The sequence below is a fragment of the Protobothrops mucrosquamatus genome, unplaced genomic scaffold (genome assembly GCF_001527695.2).
Source record: "Protobothrops mucrosquamatus isolate PMUCROS unplaced genomic scaffold, P.Mucros_1.0 scaffold1035, whole genome shotgun sequence".
NCBI lineage: Eukaryota > Metazoa > Chordata > Lepidosauria > Squamata > Viperidae > Protobothrops > Protobothrops mucrosquamatus.
This window is the reverse complement of record NW_015387267.1, coordinates 230,366-240,036: the sequence shown is the minus strand read 5'-3', so window position 1 is coordinate 240,036 and position 9,671 is coordinate 230,366. Positions and strand designations below refer to the sequence as shown.

At 36.1% G+C, this 9,671-nt stretch overlaps 1 protein-coding gene across 1 annotated transcript in view; it reads right to left on the bottom strand.

Moving 5' to 3' along the window:
- FGF10 (fibroblast growth factor 10) overlaps positions 1-9,671 on the bottom strand; it is a 90,421-nt gene that overhangs the window by 50,745 nt on the left and 30,005 nt on the right. The window lies entirely within an intron of this gene.

Genomic DNA, 9,671 nt, shown 5'->3' with positions numbered 1-9,671 from the left:
TAGATAGATAGATAGATAGATAGATAGATAGATAGATAGATAGATAGATAGATAGATAGATAGATAGATAGATAGATAGATAGAATGTTAAATAATAAAGTATATGAAGAAATCTGCAGACTGACAATAACTGAGGCAACTGCCTGATTTGGGAATCTATAGAAATTGAATAAACAAATAAACATGGAATCATGCATAATCAGTATCTTTTAGATTTCTTTTTAAATGGCCTTTTAAAAATGAATTTTGTTTTTATTTTTGAATTTTTGTGGACTTCTTTTAAAGCACTATATGATTTTACTGTTGATTGAAGATTACTTTTATTGTTCCCTTGTAAATTGCTCTGGGATTCATTGGAAGGAATAATGATAATAATGATGCAAACTGTATAGATGGACTATTCATACAGAAATCAAAACCTTCTGAAGAGCCAACTAAATTATCTTGCAGCATACTTACATACCATATACATTTCTTTTTACTATTTGTCATTCCCCCCCCACCTTTTCTTTGATGGACACAGCTAAAGAAACATGGTTGCAATACTTGGACTTTGAATTGGAATACAATCATATTTCTAAACTCAGGGTTGCCCCTCCCCCCTCGGGAGCATCTCACAGACTATCTGGGAAGGAAAAGAAATAAAAGAGATAATTTTATAAACTCATCATTTTTGTAATTATTATAGAATATATGCAGACGAATAATGCTTGGGTGATGTTTCATTCAGTCGGTCTTTTCCTGCCATAGATTCTGCACAGGTCTTATGCTGTCTGGCTCATTTAGAAAGAGGTCATATACACATTTCTCTCCCCCATCATCATCACTGTGGGATGTGCTAAAACTGTTCTTTCCATCTTACTGATATCCTGAACATATAGAATTGACTGTCAAAGCAATTACCCTAACAGATGGAAACAATGAAGCTAAAGGAATGGAAGAGCTAAATTCTTGAATAGGAATCTTAATGTGTGTCCTGCTTCTCATGCATAACTTAAAACCTTCATCTAGATATTACAATATGTCTATTATGTAACAGGGTTCACCCACCAAACAAGGCCAAAATATAAATCCAGCCATGGTTTTTGGCTTTAAGTGTGGTGTGAAATTAGCCATTTATACAATAAGAATGGTATGCGATGGAAATAAAGCATGCACAAGAATAAATGGAATGCTTACAATAGTTTCAACACTGAACAAGAAGTAAGACAAACATGTGTGTAGTTCCCTTGGTTGTTTAATGTATTTATGGATAAAGGCATATGGAATGCTTATAGTATTGTTAGAGAAAGGTGGGTTAGGGACATTAATGTAGGAAGACTTTGTATGGAGATCACAGAATCCTATGGTTGAAATAGACATTGGAGGTCTTCTACTTCAATTCCCTGCTGTGGATAGGAATCCTCAGATTAACCCAGACATATGAGACTATGTTTCTAACTGAGAATGAAATGAATCTTTTTCATATTTTCTATGGAAGTATATTGGCTCATCTTAACCACATGTGTTAAGATATAAAGTCAGATACTGTAAGAAGATGGAAGATCCTAGAAGCTTTTCGAAGGACCTGGGATAGACAGGTGTTATTGTTTGATGGTGTTAAAGGTATTGTTGCAGGACATAAGCTGTTCCAAGTAAAGTTGCCTTTTACAATTGACTGGTGTTGATTGTGTCAATGTTGATGGCATTCAAGTGGTGCTTGAGATGTTCTGGAATTGCACCCAAGGTACCTATTACAGTAATTAGTATTATTATTTACAGATGGCTAGATCTGTAAGGGCTATCAGCAGTTCACGGATAAATTACATAAGAAGTAATACAAGCAAAATGTATAAAGCTAAAAGGTCCACAAACTAATGAAAAATACAGAATAAAATTAAATTAACCAAACCAAAGTATAACAAAAGCAAGGCCCAAATGCCCTCTGAAAGAGCAGTATTTTGACCAGCTTTTGGAAAGCAGTTAGAATAGGAGCCAACCAGATGTCTATTGAAAGACCATGCCAAAGAACTGGCATAGCTATTGAAAATCAACAGTTTCACTTAAGAAGGGTACTGCTAATCATTTTTCCTGAATAGATCAAACTGGCCTGGCTGATTCCCATGAAAATAAGTAGTTTTAGAAGAATTTCTTTCTTTCTAATAATTATTCCCATCTAGATGCCTTATATAATTCCAAGCATTAACCATGCATTCTCATTTGCATCTAAAGTACCCCAGAACATTTGTAAAATCATGCAGTATAACTATGAGACAATCATTATGATCTGAAAGCCACATGAGGTGCTTTTAAATCAGGATTTTAATTCTCCCTGCCTGCCAATAGTATTTGGTCCACCAATAGTATTTTGGTGTGACTTTAATCGTATAAATATAATTCCATTAAGAGAAAATCAGGTAGAGCATTCCTTTTGATCAGTATCACCAGAAAATTTCCATGCAGAGATTCATTACCCCCTCCCCCAATATTATTTTATCTATAAAACTGCAGTGGCTTATTCATAAATGGTAGTGGGTATTTCAGAAATAATCAGACTTTACATCAGAACGAAAAAAATCGTTTACCAAGATTTTTCCAGCTTCAAAAAATATTACCCAAACTGCAAAAATGCACACTCTTCATCTCTTACCTTTTGCCTTTTGTCACTCTACTTTTATGATTTCTCTACCTTGTCTAGGTTATTTAAGTCTGTGACAGTGCTATATTTCCACTTGCATAAAAACATGGAAATGGAGATGAGAAAAATATGGGGAAAAGCAATCTTACAAATTGCTCCTCCTCCTCCTCCTCTTCCAATTGAGTAGAAAGCAAAGAAAGGATTTTTTTTTAAACTTCGAGTTGGCATGCATGCTGCCAGATATTGACCATTCCTATGTATTTTTGGCAAATATAGAGAGAATTCTGAACAATAATCTACTCCAAAGCAGTGGATTCAAATTCCCTTTTATACTTTATCCCATGTAGTGCTGAAATAGCTTTTCCCAATTTGCTGCCTTCGGATTCAAATTACTATCCATATCAATATGCATGACCAACAGCTATGCTATTATCCAAAGAATCTGGAAGGAATCAGATCTGGGAAGGGCTCTCTTACAGTCTAGACTCTATAGCTTCCTCTCCTATAGCTAGCGATTTTACTATTATATTGTAATATGCCATGCTCTCCCAATTTCTGTCAAATTGGCAAAATTTATCATTATCCTTTCCCCCCCACCCTTCCGATAAAAGTATGTGGGGTAGATGCAAAACTCACAGCATGAACACTTTAATTCTTATGGTTTGCCAAGTTCAAAGTACAAAGGAAAAATAAAACAAAAGATCAAGAATTTGGCTTGCAAGTTTAAAATCAAGGGCCAAGCCCACCCTCTCAGTTCAAAGCTGGAATACTACTTTGGATTTGTTAACCTGAGTATGCCACACAACACAGTTTTTTTTTTCTAGCCCTGGGGTCCAATTTATACCTGTTTTATCCATTACTTGAGAAAAACAGGAAATGCCGAAAAGAATCATCAAACTACTTATTACAACATTGATACTAGTGTCAGTGTAATAGCCTAAGGAACTGTAATTCAGTGTCCATAACCAAATAAGTAGAAAGCTATGGAATGTCTGTATACATGAAAAATCCCCCCCAACCCTTTATTTTGGAGTCATTTTTTAGTCTCGGCATGCAAAGATTAATTCCTTCCAAATGTTTGATTTTAAAGTAACCCGAGCAATTGTATCTTGGAAAGTGCAGTATGTAATGAATGTGCCTCCCTTACTCATGAAACACCCGCATGAAATCTACTGCTCCGAGATATCATGGTTGCTAATTTAAAGAGCTTTTAAAGAGCTCTGATCTCCAGCCTCAGAGTCAATTACTGATAGACATTGTTCATTCTAATAGTCGGTTTTTATGGACAGATTTCTAATCCAACAAATTCTGGACTTTTATTCGATAAAAATCTAAGGAAATTTATCCAATTTAATGTGAGAACAAATGAGATGGCACTTTACAAGGTGGCTGAAACTTATTTAAGGATTTAACCACTTCACAAACTAAAGTAAGTGCAAATCCCCAAGATTATTATTATTTTGAATAGAATATACACATAATAAACATAATAATAAATATGATGATGATGATGATGATGATGATGATGATGATGATGATGATGATGATGATGATATCGACAACAACAACAACCAAAAAAAGGTGCCTCGGGTGCAATCCCGAAACAACTGGAGCACTACTTGAACATAATTGGCATTGACAAATTCACCATCAGTCAATTGCAAAAGGCGGCCTTACTGGGAACAGCTTCCGTCCTGCGATGATATCTGTAACACCATCAAACATCCAGATCTGCCTATCCCAGGTCCTTGGTAAGGACTTGATAGGTAGACAAAAATGCTAAACCCAATCTGAAAATCTGGCTGACTGTATGATGATTAATAATAATAATTCATGTTTCTGTCCATCCCTCATAGAATTTGCTAGAAGTGAAATCCAGTATTCAGATTTGTTCTCAGTTATAAACAGGCTTCTTCAGAGTCTGCAGTTGATCATCATAGGAAACAGTGTACAAATAGTCCTTGGTTATGACCGCATTGAGTCTGTAACATTTGATCTAGCCAAATACATTAAGACTGAAATACCCAGAACATGGACCTCACCAACATCTGTCTCACTACCTAGTTTCACTGTGATGAACAAATATACAAACAAGTCAGAGGATCGCCATCACCCATGAAATCACCACTCTCAGGACTCATAGGCAAGACTGTAATGTAGCATCTAGAAATTATAGCACTCCCACATATGCAAACAAAAGTATGGATCCAGTAGGTAGATGACACCATCATAATAAAAAAGAACTAGATAAGACACACGAAACTATTAACAATACCTTCAAAGTAATAAAATTCATAAGTGAAAAAGAAAAGAACAAACTTGGAATTCAGAATATCAACCATGAATGGACGTATAGAGATGAACTACATTTACATACGATTTAAAAGAGGAAATAAAAAAACTAAGAAGAAAACAATAAGATCAGAATACGTCCTCTCCAACAACCAACATTCAGATAAGCAGGGATTAATACCAGACAATCAAGCAGAAAACAATACCTACTTAAGGACTTACCAAGAGAAAATCATACCCCCACTGGCAGGGTAAGCTAATGTATATAAACAGCAAGCAAACCCCACACTCACTAGCACTGATGATGTAACCTCCTTGGCTAATGAAATGTCTGCAAGCAAACATCAAAGTTAGGGAGTAACTAGAACAGTTCAAACTTGAGCTACATACATTTTTTTATTGGAACAAACATAATCGCTCTGGAGCTATTATGGATTCCAAAGAATTTTGAAGTGATTTTTATTCTAGCTGCAAAATAGATACTGACAACTTAAGGGCAGGTATTGTCTGATGCTGTCAGCAGCTACCTATTTATCTTTCAAAAGTATCATCTAGTGATAAAGGGCTGACACATACAGTACTTGAAAACCAGATTTGCAGATGCTCTGTGAATCTATATTTAGTTCCACAACACATCTTTAGCAAAGATTTCTGTGGTTTGTAAACATGCATCTCATTCAAACAATACTCTGAGTATTTGAGTGGTAAGGATTATTATTTTTTCCCCTGAAGACTGATCCTAAGAGATTCTCTCTCCATTTACCCCATGCAATTACTTTCAGTTGTGTGACTTAATATAGTACAAAAATATATGAAGGCTGCAGATATGGCATATAGTGGTGTGGTGGTGGTGATAGAATTAAAGTGCTGCAAGTTTGTACTAAAGTTACGATGTTTTTCTTACCGCTATGAGAGATTAATAACCATATCAGTTGTTCACCTCAGGATAACTATTTTATTGCTATGTTCTGGGAAGTATTTGGATAAAAGGATTTAGGTATGAGGATGATATCGGGCCATCTCTGTTTGTAAGCTTAATGGGCAATGGCTTTATTTTATATTCTGTACAACCTGTCAGTCAAATTAGTTATATAATTTTTGTCACTTAATTTTTTTTTCTTGCTGCTAAATTGTTATTTGGAACAATTTTGGGGTTGACTTAATGAAAGCTGAATCAAATGACAAGGGCAAAAGGTTAGGAATACATCTGGTCTATCCATTTAACATTTCGGCTGATCAATTTTGCACTGTGCAGACAATCATTCTGAGGGAAAGAAGAGAACAATAACGGAATGAAATGGAAAAAAAATCGTAAATGTATATATTTTTCCCTGCTGCAATAACTACAAATTCTTCTTCTTCTTCTTCTTCTTTTTTTACATCTGTGACATCTGAGAGACCACAGACACAAAAACATCACAGTTCTTGTTTAAGGGCTAAAGCCAAAAAAGGAGGCGAAGAAAAAAGGCTGGGCTTGTTGAGGCTGACACGGTTTTGAGGCTTCACCCAAACGGGCATGGCTTTTATTACAGCTAAATGAATTAGGCTGCTTCCTTGACAGAGAAGATATTAACAAGCCACCAAAGGCCGCTGTGGGATTCTGACACTTTTAGTGGCTTCTGACATACGATTTGTGAGCGGCAGCTCTTTTTCTTAGCACACCACAGAAAGCAAATTATTATTTGTACATAGAATGTGAATGCTTCCCCCCCCACCACCACCACACACCTTCTCTTATTTCTCCACAAGATAAACTGATATAGGGAAAGAATATTTGCTGGAGTAGGAAGGGGCTTACCAAGTCAAATTTAGGATTCTTTTAGATATTCTTTATGTCTTTCAAATATTAGTATCACCTCACATAATATACAAAATATATATTAGTACCAGCTCACATCATGCACGGTGTAATTTTACCAAGATGGAGGAAAACCTGGTGTCACACAAGACTGTCAATGTTCCTCTTGTCGTAGAAGGCATTTGATTTAGTGTCATTTAGGGAGAGCAGCTTAGTTACCTTCTACTTCTGCTTGAAGCTTTGCTAGTTTTATACAAGACCATATTGACAAAAGTGATGTGGAAACAATAAGCATGGGATTAAATTCACTCTACAAAGCTAGTACCTAAATAGCATTTTTTCTGAGGATGGGAAATGTTTATCAGGTTTGAAACTGTTCCTGACCAGGCTTGCAATCCAGTGAAATGTTGGAGTTAGGCCCTACCCTTGAGAGAGTGAGCTGTCTGCCTCCTGCTACACAGGCTGACTGAAAATTGTTTTCCACCCTTTCTCCTTTACTTAAGCAAATTGGGTCTCAGCTCTAATCACCCTAGCCATCCAGCACAACTATGGGCCAATATCCAGTTTGCTTAATATATTGGATGAGGAGCAGAGAGACTCACTCACTCACAGGCATGGAAGTTCATGCCTTCTAGATGCATGAATGTTGCCTTGCTTTTATCATTTTAGAGCTACCTGTTTAGATTGAAGTATGAGCAGAAATTTCACATCCCAGGGTTTTGCATACACATGCAAATTGCCCTTGTGGGAAATGAATGCCTGCGGAGGGGAAAAATCCCATTTGTTTTAAATTGTGTAAACTGGATGTCAGAAGTAAAACAAAATGGCATCATAGAGAGGCACTAGGCCAATTATAGCATTAGATGTAACTTAGTAGGATATAACAAATCGTCTTCTCAAGCTTCATAACTCTCCCCAACAATCCTCCCAGAAAAAGAGAGAAGAGTTTATTCATGCATCAAGTCACATTTAGTTCATTAGTCTGATCAGCCCTCCACATCCCTTAATCGTCTACAGATTGTAGTTAATAGCAAGTGCGGTAAACAGCCAAGACCCTTAAGCACATCTGATGAATTCTGTTGCGCAACTGGAGCTGTACAAAATAATATTTGTTGGGGGAAGGGGGAAAAGCACTTCCCCTAAAGCTGAAATGATACTGCATCTCTTTGTGAATTATATGTGCTATCATTGCCGTGACTTACTCTTCATGTTAAAATAAACAATGGAGAGTAATCAATCCAGACAGGAAAAATCGGGGAGGGGAAGTTCACCCCTGCTTGATGACACCTCCATGTGACCTCAAATTACAAGAGTGTGCTTGCTATACAGAACAGACACAAAGAACCTGTGGCTTTCCAGATACTATTGAACTTCAATATGCATCAGTCTACTACAGCAAGGGATGATGGTGGTTGGAATCACACAACCTCAGTAGTGCCATTGTTTAAGTAGATATATCTGCCTGCCTGCCTGCCTGCCTGCCTGCCTGCCTGCCTGCCTACCTACCTGCCTACCTACCTACCTACCTACCTACCTACCTATCTATCTATCTATCTATCTATCTATCTATCTATCTATCTATCCAACTAACTAACTAACTAACTAATTTATTGGTTATCCATCTTACCTTAAGATAGTGGCAATTAACATATACTTTTTTTAAAAAAAATCTGTGATAGGGGAATTTTTTTACATTTTATTGCCTATTCTCCATTTACTTTCCTTTTCTGGCAAGTTGTATGAAAATGGCATAAACAACAATTCATTAAACCTATACTGTATGTAGCCTCAGCCTCATAAATTCTAGGCAGATCACAACAACCAAACCAAGAAATTACAATAAAAGCCATAAAAAGTGTCACAGAATTGTCCCTGGCCAAGAAACTCACAAAATCTCAGAATGGCAGAGGTATTGAAGAAAAGAAACCATATTGCCTGCAATATTTCAGATTTATTGGGTATACATATATAATTAAAATTGATAGGATTACAAGAGATTTGATATTTTTGCAAAATTTCAAGCCCAACATCACAACCACAGTAGTACCTTTAACACCATCAAACTACATCTGCCTATACCAGGTCCCTAGGAAGGATTCAATAAGTGGTTAAAAATGCCAAATCCAGTCTAAACATCTGGTTGTGTGATGAAATGTAATAACAATATTTTGACTTCCTCATTGTCATGTACTGTAGAATTGCACATCATGATGCCCATATCTGAAAAAAAACCTGCTAATTTGTTCTTTAATATATTTTTCTTCTTCAAGTTAGACTGGAAACCTGAAAAAACATCTCAGAAAAAGCAATGCAAAACATTTGCATGTAAAAAACTAGATGGATCTATCTGTGGATCCACCAAGAGTTGAGCTTAACCAATTCTTAGATAGGGTAGATGGTAAATATGGCTTAAAATATGGCTTATACAATAGGGAAAAGAGAAGGAGAAGGGCGTATTTTTAAAGCAAGGATGCAATTTTTATAAACTGCAGTCTCCACAAACCATTTTTAAACTGCTCCTTGTGAAGAAAACTACTGAATACAGGAACAATCTAGCATTATCAAACAATATTATAATCCACCAACTATGGCTGGAGAACTCAAATTATTCACCATGACAACAAAGAGCTGTCAATCATAAGCCATGCTTTCCTTCATCTCTCTCCTTTTCCCACTGTATTTTTCTAACATTATTATGAAAAAGTATCATTTTGAAAATCTAAATCAGTAACTAAATTTCAGCATGCTTCAAATTTAGCATTGGACTTCTCAGACAGACTCCTTTACAATGGATATCCCTCATAAAGGCATGAATTGGGGTCATTCAGAACAGATGTCACACTACAGTATTACAATCTTATGATTGTAAGATTGAGCAAGATAGATAGTGAAAGAATATTACAAATTGTACGACTGCAAGACAATGAAAGCTGAATATGATGACTTGTATCAAATGTATGGCAT